The sequence below is a fragment of the Panicum virgatum genome, chromosome 9N, assembly GCF_016808335.1.
Source record: "Panicum virgatum strain AP13 chromosome 9N, P.virgatum_v5, whole genome shotgun sequence".
NCBI lineage: Eukaryota > Viridiplantae > Streptophyta > Magnoliopsida > Poales > Poaceae > Panicum > Panicum virgatum.
This window is the reverse complement of record NC_053153.1, coordinates 31,202,449-31,209,769: the sequence shown is the minus strand read 5'-3', so window position 1 is coordinate 31,209,769 and position 7,321 is coordinate 31,202,449. Positions and strand designations below refer to the sequence as shown.

General features: G+C 45.0%; 1 non-coding gene across 1 annotated transcript; it reads left to right on the top strand.

Annotated features, from left to right (window-relative positions):
* Positions 1-919: 919 nt before the first annotated feature.
* LOC120693597 lies at positions 920-1,026 on the top strand. The gene has a single exon (XR_005683057.1). It is a non-coding gene; the product is annotated as a small nucleolar RNA R71 (small nucleolar RNA).
* The last annotated feature ends 6,295 nt before the right edge of the window (positions 1,027-7,321 follow it).

Below are 7,321 nucleotides of genomic sequence, written 5' to 3'. Positions count from 1 at the left end.
ATTCGACAGCCTCCTTTTGCACTTCGTCCATGGGGTTTTCCTGGGTAGCAGAAGTGTTGGATTCGATAGCCTCCTCTTGCACTTCGTCTTCAACTTCGGTATGGCTAGCGGTTACGGTCTTCTGCTGCTTCCCTGCATCCTGTGGAAAAGGTGGCTCTTGTGTGGTCTTACCACCACGCATGGTCACCGCACTAACATTTTCTTTCGGGGGTACTTCCGGTTGCCCGGTTAGTTTCCCTGTATTAACATTAGGACAAGAGGATGCAAGCTGAGCTACTTGAGTTTCTATTATCTTATTAAAGCTCAGTTGGTTCTTAATAACAGAATTGAATCCCTCTAGTTGTGCAGCCATAGATTCCAAGATCTTGTCATTAGCAAGGAATTTCTTACTAATGTTGTCATTAATTTGCTTTTGGCCGTACACTAGGTCTTTTAATGTGGGCTGAAAACTGTTATCGAAGTTCATACCTTGTTGTTGACCGAAGGGGAGGTTTGGCTTGGAGTTCCAACCCTGCTGAGGACGAAATCCTGAGTTGGGATTATTGTTGCTCCCAACGAAGTTTGCGTCCTCTTGAGTTAATTGGCATGAGGTGCCCGAGTGCCCAGTCTCGCCGCATGTTTCACATGCCATATGAGACTCCGAAACTTGATTAACCTCCTGGTGCGGAGATTCCAGCTTCTTCATCAGAAGTTCCAATTTGGCAGCTAACATATCGACCGTGTCGATCTGATGCACGCCCTGGGATGAGCTGGCTGTCTTTCTCCTTTCCAACTCTGGTTGGAAGCTATCTTGCCAATTAGCGCCTTTGCTCCCGCAACATCGAGAGAAAGGAAGGAACCACCCGCTGCTGCGTCAATGTGGTCCTGGGCTTGCTGATTCAGGCCATGGAAGAAGTTTTGAATGATCAGCCACTCTTCTATGCCATGGTGTGGACATCCTTGAATGTACTCCTGGAGACGTTCCCACACTTTCGGGATGCTCTCATCCGGCAATTGTTGAATTCCGGTGATCTTGTTACAGAGGACGTTGGTCTTGCCCACTGGAAAGTATTTTGTTAGGAATGCATTCGAACAAACTTCCCATTTAGTGAAAGCTTCCTTGTTGGAATAGAACCACGTCTTGGCTTTCCCAAGCAGTGAGAACAGGAACAGACAAAGATGGACAATATCCAGTGTAGTTCCTTTGGGGTTGATGGTGTTACTCACCTCTAGGAAGTTCTGGAGATAGGCATTGGCATCCTCGGATGCCTTTCCGCAGAACGGACTTGCTTGGACCATATTCACTAGCCCAGTCTTCAGCTCAAAGCCGTCATTGCCGGCTTGGTTGATGTTCAATCCAGAAGGGATGTGGCTACTGGACGGGGCAGAGAACTGACGAAGAGTCTTCTGAGCCATGGATGAGGATGCTGAAGTGGAGGGTGAACTGTAGGGCCAAGTGAGCCTTTTCTGAGGTGGGACGATGCGGCGTCTCACGATTCTCCCGATTCTTTCTGGATTCGGGTTGAAGTTACTTGGTAGGTCGAAGCCGGTCATGCACTGCTCTGCATCGATCAAAAGATAGAGAGAGCAATGGTAAACCCGCTAGGGTTATTGGCAACAAACTAGTAGAGTTTATCAAACTATCTACGATATCTTTAGCCAATTGCTTCCCCGGCAACGGCGCTAGAAATGCTTGTTGGTGTTTCTTATACCCGATAGAATAGATATTCTGCAAGCGCACGAAATCACCGCTGTAGCACTTGATCTTGGAGTATTCTAGGGTATCGTATTTTTCCTCAGGGAAGCACTATGGTAAAGAATATCGTAAATTGAGTGATAAACGTACTAGCTTGATCGGCCGACTGACTAGACGGGGGTAAGCCAGATAGATAAGTGAGACAAATGGCCAGGCGATGACCGAGTGACACACGGAGGTTCAACTCCTTAGGGAGGCAGCAGCTGGGAGGACAGCAAGCGAGATACGACACCTGATACACTTCTGAACTATCGAGCTAGCCTCTCTAGATCAGACTAAACACCTTACTAGTTCTCGGGAAAGTAGAGCTTACTTCAGCGGCTGGAAGAGGAAGGACTTCAGAAAGGGATGAGAGGGGAGTCCAATGGCAACCTGCACTACTGCTATGAAAACACCCGAACGTGGTGGACTACAAAGGACGGTTAGGGCTGTTGTAACGAACATGGCACCATTGATGCCATTTCGAGTGATTTTGGTGATCGAATGACAACACAACACTTGGACTAATATGATTGTTAAGATAATCATTCTCAGGCTTTTAGGTTCAAGTGATGACAAAGAGAAAGAGAAGATAGGCGTAGCAAGGCCCGATGGACTGCCCCTACGGGGGTTCCGCTACCCGGTTAGCGGACAGGGGTCGAGGGGGAGCCGCCCCTCGCGGGTCTCAGGGCAGAGCCCTGAAAACTCTTCGATTCAGGAGCACCGGAAGAATCGACGCCAGGGCATCGGAGCATCCGATGGTAGTCGGAAGAACCGACGCCTTGATACTTTGGTGCAGAAGGGAATCGAAGCCAAGTCAGCCTATAGGCACCGGTTGAACCGACGGTCCAAAATAGGGCATCGGTGCAATGGCCGTCCTTTGTACCAGAGACGATGTCAAGTGCCCAGAAGAAGTTTCTTCAGCACCGGTTCAACCGACGGTGCATCGGTGCATACCACCGGTGTAATGACATCAGCATCCAGGAGAAGATTCTTTCAGCACCGGTTGAACCGGTGAGGCATCGGTGCATTGCATCGGTTCAACCGGTGGTCTCTGCGTCAGCTGTCAGGACTTCAACGGCTACTTCATGTTGTGAGTGACCGGATGAACCGACGCTACCCCACCAAGAGGCATCGGTTCTTCCGGTGATACGCAGATTTTCAACTAACCGTTGGAGCAACGGCTACAAGACTTGGTAGCCTATATATATGCCTCACCCCGTCCATTTGAAGTGTGCTGGAGTTGCTGAACATCCCAAACACACCCAAGAACATCTCCAACCACCATAGAGCTTCATTGTACATCATATAGGCTTAAGCACACTTGTGAGAGTGCTTAGTGCTTGTTATAGGGATTAGTTCTTGCGAGAGCTCCCTTGAGAGAAGTCTTGCTGCGGCAAGCAACTTGTGATCCGTCGTGTGACCCTCTGTCTTGGTGTGGAGTGGCAACGACACTTTGTGCGGGGGAAGAGGAGGCCCCCTCCTTGGTGGAGAAGCTCCGTAGTGGATTTCGGCCGGGTGACCGAGAGAGACGGTGGCGGTGCACGAGACTCGGTGTCTTGTGGGCACTTGCCTTTGCTTGCCGGCATCGCCATTGGTGGCGTAGTGCAAGACGGTGATCGGAAGAGCCTCGGTGTCCCGTGGACGTAGGCGTTTATGCCGAACCACGTTACATGACCGTGTCTACTCGGGAGTTTGCATCTCTCTTGCACTTACCTCTTTACTTACCGCATTACGTTTCCGCACTTACTCTACCTTGCATTCCTTTACTTTCCTAGTTAGTTTGATTAGGATTAGCTAGGTTGCAAGTCTTTTTAGGGGTAAGTAGAGAGTAGCATAGATAAACCTTAGTCATAACTAGCATGCGTAGGACGTGTTAGGTTTATCTTATGCAAGTAGTTTGAGCCCTAGGTTAAAAAGCGATAGCGACCCTATTCACCCCCTCCCCCTCTAGGGTCGGACACCCCGGTGATCCTTACAATTGGTATCAGAGCTTGGTCTCACACCTCTTACGAGGATTAGCCAATTCTATTGGTAAATTTGTGAGAAAGCTCGTAGGAGACCCGTCGACTTAACCGTCGAGTGAGTATCATGTCCGAGGAAGGGATGAGTACCGATAGGGCTCCGTTTTTCGATGGCACGGGTTTTCCACGGTGGAAGGTGCTTATGCAAGCACATCTTCAAGCCCGGGGGCTTGATGTTTGGCGTGTCACCGAAGAAGGCAAGAAAAATGAGAATAAGGCCGAGAGACAATATGATGCCATTGCAAAATCAATTCTTTTGTCTTCTCTATGTGATAGTGTGTTTAATCGTGTCTTTGCAAATGAAAATGCTCATAAGCTATGGAAGCAAATTGTCGAGAATCATGAAGGCACAAAGGATGTTGCCAATCAAAAATATCATATTCTCGGCGATGAGCTTAGTAGCTTTAAGCAACTTCCAAATGAAAATGCTCATGACATGTACTCACGATTAAATACTCTTGTCAATGAAATTAATGCCTTAGGTCTCAATCAAGTCAAAGATGAGGATATTAACCGCAAGATCCTCCGAAGCCTTCGCAAGCCCGACTACGACATCATCAACTCACTCTTGCAAAAAGAAGACTTGGTCAAGCTTACACCCAACCAAGTCATCAATCAAATCATTGCCCATGAGTATAGTATGGGAATGACAAAGAAGAAAGAGCAAGAGTCCACCTCTTCTTCAAGCAAAAAGAGTCTCGCCGCCAAGCACTCATGCAAGCATCAACCAAGGCGACAAGACTCATCAAGCTCAAGTGAAGAAGAAGAAGAAGAGGATGAGGAAGAAAGTGATGATGAATCAAGCTCAAGTGATGAAGAATATCCAAGGGCCGTGCTATACCATCACCGCAAGATTACCAAGCATGTACATGAGCTCTATGAGCTTGGGTACAAAACACTCATTAGAGGGAGTGCAGTTGGGATGGAGAAGATGGCGAAGAAAAAGAACAAGTCAAGAGCCCAAGCTCTCTCCACCATCCACAAGCCCAAGAAAAGTGGTGAAAGCTCAAGTCACAAGAAAAATTCCAAGAGCTCCACCACCCATCGCCCTCGGAGATTATCACCACCTCCCATGTGTCTTATGGCACTAGGTAATAACGATGTAAGTGATGACTCCTCCTCAAATGATGAATCCGATGTTGAAACCGATGAAATTAGTGAGATGATGACACTTCTCCAAAATCAACAAGAATATCTCACTAAACAAAATGAAGAAATCAAAACTCTCAAGGCTAAAGAAGAACTTCATGCTTCATTTGTATCAAGATATGAGAACTTGCTAAATAAATTCAATTTGTTAGACAATGAGCATAAAGAACTTAAAATGAAATATGAGAGTCTTGAGTCTAAAAGTGAATCATCATCGGATAAATCATTTCCTTGCAATATTCCTTGTGCTATCTCTTTTGACAAGGTAGATGCGTCTACCTCTTGTGATCTAACCCCTTGCAATGAGAATGTGATTGTAGAAACATGTGATGATCTCATTGCTAAGGAAAATGATGAGCTTAAACAAGAGATAGAAAGGCTAATGATGGACTTGAGGCGGCTCAAAGGAAAGTACACTCAAGAGCAAGTCCAACCTTCTCAAGATAACACCTCCGCGGGCGTGAAGAAGCTTGAGAAGGGAGAAACCGTGACTTGCTTCAAGTGTCACAAAGAAGGCCACAAGTCCTACCAATGCAAGGAGAAAGAGGGCAAAGCAAAGGGCAAAGAAAATAGCAAGCCCAAGAACTTGAACAAGAACAAGAAGGCTAAGGAGATCAAGAAAAACACATCTCCATACTTGAAGGCTTCATACATGTACACCAAGCCCACCCACAAGAACAAGCAAAAGAGCAACCACTACATACTTAAAAAGAAGAAGAATGGTAAGGTGGTGGCTCATGTCAAAGGGTGGAGAACATATGGATGGAACCGACCTTTTTGGGTGCCCAAGGATATTATTCATACCATGGATGGCTCTCAAAAGGTTTGGGTTCCTAAGACTTAGGCACCAAACAAGTGCTTCGGGGAATTTGGAGGCTTGGCAAAGTTTGGGGTGTATGAGTAGGGATGCATCATGCAAAGTTAAGCTAGAGCCAAGTTATGGATTAAAAGATTAGTGACCCAAGTTCCCCTCCCCTACATATAAGGTAATGGTAGCTAGAATTCAATTCAAGCATCATGTAGCGCCATTGCTTTTTGCTAGGTTGTTTGCATCGCATCACCTAGTGTTATATATGGTGGGTTGCTTGTGCCATGACTCTAACCCATGAGCAACCTACATGGTTTGATAAGTGTGTAGAAAGCTACACAAGGTTACCTTTCATGGTACATGGACTTCATGAGGTATGTCTTTCATATGTGTACCATGAGCACAAGCTATGGGGTAAACTTCCTAATTGTGTCAAAATCAATGTGTATACATTTGCTTGGTGATTCAAACACTAAATGCACACTTTTAGGGGGAGTTAACTTTATAGCTTGTGATTTTGAGACTAACATGTTTTCTAGTTTATCTTTTGTAGTCTCACGTAGAGTTAACACTCTAAGAGAATGTTTCTCACGATCAATGTGAACAAATAACTCTCTAAGAGTGGTTAAATAAATTGTGCTTTCATGCATATTGAGCCATGCTCTATTGAACTTGAATGATCATATCTAAGTTCATAGGCTATGTGCTCATACATTTGCTCAACCTTGGTGTACCAAGTGCTTTTCTTCAAAAAGACTTACAAGTGGTATCTTGTGCAAATCACTTTCAATTGGTACATGCAAGGTAAACAAAAGTAAACCCCCAGAGGTATGCAAGGTTCTAAACTAATTAAATTGGTATCATTGTCATATCCTATTTACTTTAGAGCTACCTCCGTGCATGATATGATCTAAGCTTTCTAGTTATTACTTTTAGTTGTGCACTTGATTTTCACATTATCATTTTGTGCACAATACTTATGGAAAGCTTAGCTCATGTCATGCTAGTTTCGTGATTTTGTGATCCACCATAGTAAATTTTCAATTGGTATCTTCATTGATATCATACTTTTGGATCATGAGTCATGGAACTAACTCCCTACGCTACTAATCTTCTCTTAAGCTATATTGTTTTTGCAAGACCTTTGTTGGAGCAAGACCTTTTAGGTGATTTGATTCCAAAGGGGGAGAAATGTGGATCAAAGCAAGGTATTTTCTCAAAGAGGAGAAGCATATCCCAAAGGGGGAGAAATACCTAAGTGAATCAAGTCATGAGGGAGAAGTAGCAACATAGGGGGAGGTTCAAAGGGGGAATCATGGTTTTAGGGGGAGGCCAAGTCGTCATTGGATGGTGGTAAACATCCAAGCAAGCGTAAGCGGTTTTCAATTAATTTCAATTGGTATCAAGTTGTTAAATTTGTCAATTTTGTGCAAATTATGCTTGCTTTGATTGTGTTGTCATCAATCACCAAAAAGGGGGAGATTGTAACGAACATGGCACCATTGATGCCATTTCGAGTGATTTTGGTGATCGAATGACAACACAACACTTGGACTAATATGATTGTTAAGATAATCATTCTCAGGCTTTTAGGTTCAAGTGATGACAAAGAGAAAGAGAAGATAG